The sequence below is a fragment of the Salvelinus alpinus genome, chromosome 20 (assembly GCF_045679555.1).
Source record: "Salvelinus alpinus chromosome 20, SLU_Salpinus.1, whole genome shotgun sequence".
In the NCBI taxonomy this organism is placed as follows: domain Eukaryota; kingdom Metazoa; phylum Chordata; class Actinopteri; order Salmoniformes; family Salmonidae; genus Salvelinus; species Salvelinus alpinus.
In genome coordinates, this window is record NC_092105.1 from 10,082,712 (window position 1) to 10,093,539 (window position 10,828).

A 10,828-nucleotide genomic window follows, 5' to 3' on the forward strand; every position below is an offset into this window, starting at 1 on the left:
TAAGAGGGGGAAAGGGACCACATTATTAGGGTGAGGCACATGGGCTACTAACAGCTTACTACACAAAACACACTTAGTATTACTTTCTTAGCTACAGTATACATTTCTCCTTGGCATATTACATAATTTATGCAGCAGCATACAAGACATTTTTGGACTTGTGCTGTGCTCACTTGAACAGGAAGGTGGCGTGGCGGTCCTTGTGGGAGAATTGTCATCAACGTCTGGCATTCTCTGGATTTATGGTGCTTTCAAGACAACTGGGAACTCGAAAAAAAACCTGGTTGAATCATGACGTCAGTGATCTTCAGGTCGAAACTCTAGAAAGAGGCCAGAGTTCCTGACTTGGAATTCCGAGTTGAATGACCGTTCAAAACATATTTTCCCAGTCGGAGCTTTTTTATTTTCAGAGTTCCCAGGTGTCTTGAACTCACCATAAATCCAGAGAATGCCAGACTTAGATGACACAATTTTCCCACAAGGACCACCGCGCCACCTTCCTGTTCAAGTGAGCACAGCACAAGTCCACAAATGTCTTGTATGCTGTTGCATTAAGTTTGAGATTGCCCAGCTTCCAGTTGTTTATTTTTTATTACCCCCCCTTTTCTCCCCAATTTCGTGGTATCCAATTGTTAGTAGTTACTATCTTGTCTCATCGCTACAACTCCCGTACGGGCTCGGGAGAGACGAAGGTCCAAAGCCATGCGTCCTCCGAAACACAACCCAACCAAGCCCGCACTGCTTCTTAACACAGCGCGCATCCAACCCGGAAACCAGCCGCACCAATGTGTCGGAGGAAACGCCGTGCACCTGGCGACCTTGGTTAGCGTGCACTGCGCCCGGCCCGCCACAGGAGTCGCTGGTGCGCGATGAGACAAGGGTATCCCTACCAGTCAAACCCTCCCTAACCCGGACGACGCTAGGCCAATTGTGCATCGCCCCACGGACCTCCCGGTCGCGGCCGGCTGCGACAGAGCCTAGGCGCGAACCCAGAGTCTCTGGTGGCACAGCTAGCGCTGCGATGCAATGCCCTAGACCACTGCGCCACCCGGGAGGCCCAGTTTCCAGTTGTTTTGAACGTGGCAGACGTCATGCTGGATTGAGAGCATTGAATACCTACCAGTGTATTCAACCTGTTCTGGCCCATAAAGTTGAATGTTTATCCTTCTAAGCTTGGAAAAGAGACCCTCAAACCCAGACTTGGACCACACACCCACTCCACTGAATAGCAGTCTAGTGATGCTTTACAACGCTTGCAGTTAGCCACTGATTCCTTTCAAACCACTCATTGTTGAATTTGGAATTTCCAACTTGTGTGATGTTTATGTCGAATGGCCGATGAGCACCGCTACATTTTATCTATAATTTCTCTTCATATGACATGGATTGAAAATCATTTGCCAGTAGATGGTCAATGTGATTCATGATGATGACTGCTTGTCTAGCTTACTAGCTAAGATTTTGAAAGTATGATGTCGACATGATCAGTCCAATCAAAGCTGTGGTAGATATTTGACTTGACGTCATTTTATCTATGGCCAATGACCTTGAGCCTTCTTGGATGGGCACTTTAATGTAACTATGGCAGCAACCAAGGGGCTTGAATTTTCAAGCTCTCCCTGTAGGTTTTGCTGTGACGTAGTGTCCCCATGAGTGACAGAACTGAGACAATCACGGCACAACTAGAGAACATTACCAACCCCTACGCCCCGTATTTTCCGCTGGCTGCCACACCACCACAGAAAGCACTGAGCTAGGCTGAAACACCTGCATTTTGGAGCTGATTTACTCAAGAAAGCAACAAAAAAAAGACAGTTTGTATACAGCTTTATTAACTCAATGATTACATATATATATTTTTTAACATTATTTGCAAACTGATATGTGACACGTATTAATGCCAAAATAACATAGCTAAACAGGTGAATGGCAGGTCGCCACTGCTTGACAATCACACCGGTGCGCCTGGTACCTACACCCATACCCCGTTCAAAGGCACTTAAATATTTTGTCTTGCTCATTCAAAAATCCTTCTTTAACCCGTCACCTCCCCTTCATCTACACTGATTGAAGCAGATTTAACAGCTGACATCAATAATGGATCATAGCTTTCACCTGGCCAGTCTACATTACCTTCAGAAAGTATTCATACCCCTTGACTTATTACAGCCTGAATTCAAAATGGATTCAATATTTTACCCCATAATGACAAACTGAAAACAGGTTTTTAGAAATCTTAGCAAATTTATTGAAAACCAAAAACAGAAATATCTAATTTACATAAGTATTCACACCACTGAGTCAATACTTTGTAGAAGCACCTTTTGCAGCGATTACAGCTGAGTCTTTCTGTGTAAGTCTCTAAGAGCTTTCCACACCTGAAATGTGCAACATTTGCCCATTATTCTTTTCTAAATTCAAGCACTGTAAAATTGGTTGTTGAGCATTGGTAGACAAGCATTTTCAGGTCTTTCCATAGATTTTCAAGTAGATTTAAGTCAAATCTGTAACATGGCCACTCAGGAACATTGTCTGCTTGGTAATCACATCCAGTGTAGATTTGGCCTTGAGTACGATGCGGAGCCAATTGTGCTCCACCCTATGGGACTCCCAATCACGGCCAGATGGGATTCAGCCTGGATTCGAACCAGGGACTGTAGTGATGCCTCTTGCACTGAGATGCAGTGCCTTCGAACGCTGCTCCACTCACTGTCCTGTTAAAAGGTGCATTCATCTCCCAGTGTCTGGTAGAAAGCAGACTGAACCAGGTTATTTTTTATCCTGATAAACTCCCCAGTCCTTATCAATTACAAAGCATACCCATAACATGATGCAGCCACCACTATGCTTGAAAATATGGAGTGGTAGGCAGTAGTGGGGTGTATTGGATTTGCCCCAAACATAAGACTTTGTATTCAGGACAAAAAGTTAATTGCTTTGCCACTTTTTTACAGTATTACTTTAGCATCTTGTTGCAAACAGGATGCATGTTTTGGAGTATTTTTATTGTGCAGACTTCCTTTTCACGCTGCCAGTTATGTTGTGGAGTAACTAAAATGTTGATCCATCCTCAATTTATCACAGCCTTTAAACTGTTTTAGTCATTGGTCTCATGGTGAAATCCCTGAGTAGTTTCCTTCCTATCCAGCAACCGAGTTAGGAAGGACACCTGCATCTTTGTAGTGACCGGGTGTATTGATACACCATCCAAAGGGATATTCAATGTCTTTTTTTGGTCCCTTCATATATTTTACTACATTTAGTCTTGCCATAACAAAGGGGATGAATATTTGTTTCAACATAATCTTCATACATTTTTTGTTAAATTCTCAAAACAGAAATCTACTTTGACATTAAGACGTGTATGCAACGACATTTCTCTCAATTTAATCAATTATAAAATCAGGTTGCGACACAAAAATGTGGAAAAAGGGGTGCGATTACTTTAGAAAGGCACTGCATGTCATGGAAAGCAGATGTTCTGTACACTCAGTGTATGCTACCCTTATCTATTTACATCCCATTCACAGAACCAATTTCGCCTCGACAAACGCTACAGCTTACGCAATAGTGAGCCAATATCAAGAGTTCAACTGAACACAACCCCTGGCTCATGTGAAAATTGTACATACAGTATACAGCAATACTGTAAACTGCATCGAAATCTATAAGTGTATGTATAAAACAAACGGGCCTCTAGTGTTCATGGGCTAATCAGAACTAGGAAACTGAACTTTCTGACATGCTATCTGGTCCTTGTTAACGCGCAGCTTACAACCAGCTAGCAAGTCGGAAACGTTAGTTTCCAAGTTCCGATTAGCACTTGAACACAGAAATTCTTCACAAGTAGTAATTCAGTCAACTCTCAAACCAGGATAATTGTAGGATGGACTACTTCCCTTTTCCCTGCGTTCGGTCAGATGGATCAACTTGCTGGCAGGAGGGTGCTGCTGGCAAACAGGATAATCAACTCATCCTACATGTACTTAATAGGATTGATGTTGTATGCTTAAACCAATCAACTTGGCACCATGAATAGCCCAGTTGCCATTTGTGGGTGGACACAACAGACCCATGTGTCCATAGCTAGAGCATTAGCTCACCACGGTGGTCATGCAATTTAGATAGGCCGGATTTAATATTCAGAGCGTGAGCATGGTACTATTAAGAATTTGCACCGCCTACAAAAGCCATGACATTTACAGGGGTTAAACATTATGGCTTACATCCACCGCTTTTACTCGCTCATGGGTCAGATTAAGGAACCGCAGTAGAAAAATATTAATTTTAACAGTAGAATCACATTGTGGGAGAAACCCTATTTATAATTTCACAGAAATAAAAGTCATCCCAGTGTCCTGAAATTAAACATTTAATTTGCAAATTCACCAAAAATACATATGAATCAAAAGCTCAAGGATGTCCTATTGCAGTATTGAGAAGTAGGTGTCCTGACATGCGCCCTTTGATATCCAACTAGCTTTATAACAAAGGTAGACCTTGACTACATGTTTGCTTTCAACCCACAGAATGCTACGCACGTTGTTCTTTGACATAATTCACTATTCAGCTGGAAGGACAGCGACAACAAAAGCAGGATACTATATATCAAAAGTGGAAGAGAGATGAGGTGTAAACAATTTAATAATTATAGCACTCAAAATGAATGACATTACTTCACATCTATTGGAAACATTTAAAATATACATGGATGTATTGTGTTCACCTGTCTTAATTTTCAACTGAAAGTATTCTGCAGCAGGACAATTCCCCAAGTTCTCAACAGGCCGGGACAAGTGCAATACCATACAAGTAAAAAGCATTGCTACCTAGCCCAACCTGCACAGAAAGGGATTGTTATTCTGACGAATGGATTACATTAATCACTGCTATGATCAGTTTTGCATGGATTTGCACAGCGGTACATTAAAGAGCTGAAAGCAAACCAGCAAAACTAACCAGAGACCAGTGGCTCCATCCCCTGGCGGCGTCTGCTGTACCCCGGCGACGATGCATGCATTTAGAAGTACATCAAGTGCTCACACTGCAGTAGATGGCCATAGAACTACCTGCACTATAAGCACTTTAATACTGCTGAAACCCGTGTGCACACATTAACGCTGCTGTGGGTGGGAAAGGGTGTAGGACACCCAAGAGCCCTCCATGCTGCTCAGCCGATAATAATACATAAAAACAAAAGAGTCACCGGGACAGATGGACACACAGGCCACCGTCAGTTTTGCATAGATTTGCACAACTCCATTTCTCTTGTAGTGCAACTATGCAAAACTAGCAGAGATCTGCAAGGATAAATCATACACTTTTCATAGACCGGACGAGTCCCCAGCCCTTATGCCAGAAGGAGCACGTAGGGCAGTAGGTGCTGGTCTACTTCACTATCTGCACTAGATGCACCTTAGCATAAGCACCAGTTAAGGTTCACACAATCAGTGTGCAATGAAACCAGTCACTGTGCCACTATAGTGGTTAAAGTGCCTTCACTGCAGTAGATATTAGATGACTACCTGCACTGTAAGCACTTTGACACTACAGTGACTGTTAGGGCCAGTGAAGCATCCGTGCACATATCCAAAACCAACGATGGAATGTGTCTGGGTCAATCACTTGAACAGGGCGCTGGATTCCCAGTGTACATCCCAATGGGTGCCTGTAAAAGGGGAGAAGAGAAACAATTGTAAAAGACAGACTACCAGAATATTTTAGCAAGTTCTATGGGCCTATGGTTGACAACTTTACCATGTTAGTTGAGAAACTAACCATAGCTACACCTGCATTCCCTGTAGCATTATACAAAAATATTTTTTGCTAGGAAGACCTCGTATTACATGCGTTGTGACACAAATCGAAAAGTCACAATAATATTAGTTGGATCAATTTTGCTTGTAAGTGTGCACCTAGTTACACGCAGATATTTGCAGAGCAACACATCACACAAAGCAATGTGTACAGGCGGCAAAAATCAAACGCGCAATCTAGAAACACGTTGCCAATTAAACCAATAGTGGAGATCCTTGGACGAAATCAAGGCAAGTTTAAACATTGTATGAAATGCGCAGCTTGCGGCCGCGTCGTGGGAGCCGCACATGCGTTGTCAAATAATTCACGAATCCCCCTCCCCCACGTTCTGCACTGACATGGCGCCGCTGAGTCCGCATTACCAACATTTACAACCATAATCAGTGTTAGCTGTAATAAACAAACAAATATAACCCATAATATAATCAATACACTGCGTATGTTGGGGTGTTTGAAATATGCCTTGCTAGTTGGCCAAGCGCACACGATATATCGCAAAATTCGTAGGAATCCACACGACATAAAACGCTGCATACAAAGCATGTGGTAGCTGGCTCACGTTAGCTGGCTAGCCCATGCCACAATAAGTTTGTTGCGGCGAGAGCACCTTGCCTCTAATTTTGGCAAACTAGTTAGTCGTAAATCATACATTTTGAATAAAACAAATGTGGGTAACACTAATTTATCAAACAAGAAGGTACGCACAGATCATAACCGCCAGTCATTAACGTTAGCAAGCTAGCCCCCGGCCTTCAAATCCGCACATACTGTTCAACACTGTTGATATGTCATCGACTGCATGTGCTGGACACTTAACACACACGCGAGAAACATTTTTGCCCGGCGTTAACACCATTTTCTTTGGCTAGCCACCCGCCGATAACTAGTTGAATGACTGGCCAAGTAATATAGTTAGATAAGTGCTCTCTAGTTATCCTTAGCTAGCGTAGCTTTACAATCCAGTAGAGGCGCGCGGCCTGCTACTTCCCCATGTGTTACTGCATTGTTCTGGAGACACTTAAAACGCACACCATTGAAGACAGAGTACACCAAATCATTTCATTTTATTTCCCGCCTAGGGAAATATAATTAAAATGGACGAAATACCACATTACCAGAAGTAACGCTCACTTCAGCTAGCCACACTGGTCAAGAGGCATTGCAGAGGCAACAGCGCACGCTTTTCAAATATCGCTCATTCTAATAACTATGGAGGAGAGTGGCCATGCGCCTCTTACATTGCTTTTAAAAAGTCGTTTTAAAGAATATATTCCCGGTATCATTTAGGTAAATATGTGGCAACAAACTGCGCGAATAAGCACGGTTTAACTTCGAAAGTTGCATCCCAGGAAAAGGCTAACAACAGGTTTCTTGTCAATAACATGCGCGTACTAAGACACTCGCCTCTGAAATCCACCATCTTCACTCACTTGTGCAGACTTACCCTTTACTGTCACTGCTCCAGGCATATCTACGAAAGTAAACCACAAACTTGTAAATTGCACAGTAGCTAACAAACATCGCATCGGCATTTGCTGCTATTTTGATTAGGCAGGACTTTGTGAATCGTAGTAAAATTGCGAAAGTGGCGCGAACATACCCTGCTTTTAACCATGTGGTGAATGAAGGGCGGCTCCCGCCGTCGAACGTAAATATCTACAACCCCAACTCCTTCATTAGCATAAATAAACTACTTCCGATCTTGACCCTCCGCCAATCCAACACATGAGTTACAACAATGGATATGTTGGCCACGAGTTCTCTTATTCGAAGTTCTGTCGATTGGGCAATCGTGTATCTTAGATTGACTACGAATATATCAAAAATAGACCTAGGCTATGTCTCTTATGATGAATAGATTGCAGGCTAGTGGAGATAAAATACCAAAGTTCTTTATCATCAGTCTGAACTATTTTCTGTTTTAGATTAGATAGTTTATGCAACTAGAATTAATTTTAATAGGGATAATTAGTTAAATGTATTCTAAATACGTGAGATTTGCATTACTTTTTTAAAAAGTAGCAAAACTAAATATGGAGGGAAATCATGGTAACACTTTGGTAACACTGTCTGCAAGTATAATGCTTTATTACTTGTTATACACAAGATAATTTATCATCTCGTATAATGAGGTTTATACTGTATGTTATGCCTATGAAGGACATTTGCAACAGACTCAAAATGCTGTTATTTAGTCAGGATCACTATTAGACGATAGGCTTACATGATAAAAGTCTTGCAAGGCTTTATAACATCATCATAATGCATTATACCTGGAGGCTCTCAAATAAAGGTTTACCTAAAACATTAATGTAGTCTCCATGGAACAGGTTTTTTAGTTCAGGAGGAATGGGCTTAATCTCTGTCCGAGGGGGAAAAAATAATTAACAATCATTAGGACTAGTTATATTGGAAAGTCAATTTAACTACATTTACATTTAAGTCATTTAGCAGACGCTCTTATCCAGAGCAACTTACAAATTGGAAAGTTCATACATATTCATCCTGGTCCCCCCGTGGGGAATGAACCCACAACCCTGGCGTTGCAAGCGCCATGCTCTACCAACTGAGCCACATGGGACCCGTGGGGAATGAACTACAGGCATTTTGCCACTCCATATTTATAAACTTTATTTCCCACTGTGATTAGCCTATATGGGCGGCAGGTAGCCTAGTGGTTAGAGCGTTGGACGAGTACCCGAAAGGGGTGCAAGTTCGAATCCCCGAGCGGACAAGGTACAAATCTGTCGTTCTGCCCCTGAACAAGGCAGTTAACCCACTGTTCCTAGGCCGTCATTGAAAACAAGAATTTGTTCTTAACTGAGTTGTCTAGTTAAATAAAAATGAAATATGCCTGTACTAAAACCCAAGTCTCAACTATAATAACTAACATTATATCCTTGGCACATTCACTGAAACTGCGTGGACTGTTCAGTTATAGTGTGTCATGCAAATGCAATAATAATTTTTTACGTTTTTTATTTATTTTAATTTCACCTTTATTTAACCAAGTAGGCCAGTTGAGAACAAGTTCTCATTTACAACTGCGACCTGGCCAAGATAAAGCAACAACACAGAGTTACACATGGAATAAACAAACGTACAGTCAATAACACAATAAAAAAAAAAGTATATGTACAGTGTGTGCAAATGTAGTAAGATTAGGAAGGTAAGGCAATAAATAGAGGCAAAATAATTGCAATTTAGCATTAACACTGGAGTGATAGATGTGCAGATGATAATGTGCAAGAAGAGATACTGGGGTGCAAAAGAGCAACAACAAAATATAACAATATGGGGATGAGGTAGTTGGGTGTGCTATCTACAGATGGGCTGTGTACAGGTACAGTGATCATCGGTAAGCTGCTCTGACAGCTGATGCTTAAAGTTAGAGAGGGAGATATAAGGGGAGGGAGATATCTCCTCCAGCTTCAGTGATTTTTTTGCAATTCGTTCCAGTCATTGATTAGGAGAGAACAACAATATGAATAGCTTAGTAGGCTATAGTGTGTTAAATATGATCAGTATGGGTGAACATGCAGACTGTAGTCTGTGTGACATGGTGCTTCATCCTTTCCGAAAATTACAAAGGTGCCAGTGTAGTTGAAAGTACTCCAGTATATCAGTTACCGACATGGATGATGGATGATGCTTCCAACAAAAAACAGAGATGACTGGATTTCATGACTACTTCATGCTGAGTAGTGAAGGGAACCACTTACAAATCAAATCAAATCAAAATGTATCGATCACATACAACATATTTATCAGATGTTATTGTGGGTGTAGCGAAATGCTTGTGTTCCTAGCTCCAACAGTGCAGTAGTATCTAACAATTCACAACAATACACACATCTAAAAGTAAAATAATGTAATTAAGAAAAATATAAATATTAGGACAAGCAATGTTGGAGTGGCATTGACTAAAATACAGTAGAATATAATACAGTATATACATAGGGGATGAGTAAAGCAATATGTAAACATTATTAGTGACTAGTGTTCCATTATTAAAGTGGCCTATATACATGACTATGTATTTAGGGCAACAGTTGAGTAGCCTGGTGATAGCCCGGCTAGTGAAGGCTATTTAACAGTCTAATGGCCTTGAGATAGAAGTTGTTTTTCAGTCTCTCTTTGATGCATCTGTACTGAACTCGCCTTCTGGATGATAGCAGTGTGAACAGGCAGTGGCTTGGGTGGTTGATGTCCTTGATGACCTTTTTGACCGTCCTGTGACATCGGATGCTGAAGGTGTCCTGGAGGGCAGGCAGTGTGCCCCCGTTGATGCTTTGGGCAGACCGTACCACCCTCTGGAGAGCCCTGCGGTTGCAGGCGGTGCAGTTGCTGTAAAAGGTGGAGCTGCTACCATGTTGTGTTGCTACCATGTTGTTGTCATGTTGTGTTGCTACCATGCTGTGTTGTCATGTGTTGCTGCCATGCCATGTTATTGTCTTAGGTCTCTCTTTATGTAGTGTTGTGGTGTCTCTCTTGTCGTGATGTGTGTTTTGTCCTATATTTCTATTTTATTGATTATATTGATTCTTTTTTATTTCAGCCCCTGTCCTCGCAGGAGGCCTTTTGCCATTTGGTAAGCCGTCATTGTAAATAAGAATTTGTTCTTAACTGACTTGCCTGGTTAAATAAAGGTTAAATAAAATTAAAATTAAAATTAAATTAAAATACAGCCCGACAGGATGCTCTCAATTGTACATCTGTAAAAGTTACTGAGGGTCTTAGGGGCCAAGCCAAATTTCTTCAGCCTCTTGAGGTTGAAGAGGCGCCGTTGCGCCTTCTACACCACACTGTTTGTGTGGGTGGACCATTTCCATTTTAGTCATTTAGCAGACGCTCTTATCCAGAGCGACTTACAGTAGAGTGCATACATTTTATTAATTTTTTTTTTACATACTGAGACAAGGATATCCCTACTGGCCAAGAGCAGACGCTCTTATCCAGAGCGACTTACAGTAGAGTGCATACATTTTATTACATACTGAGACAAGGATAT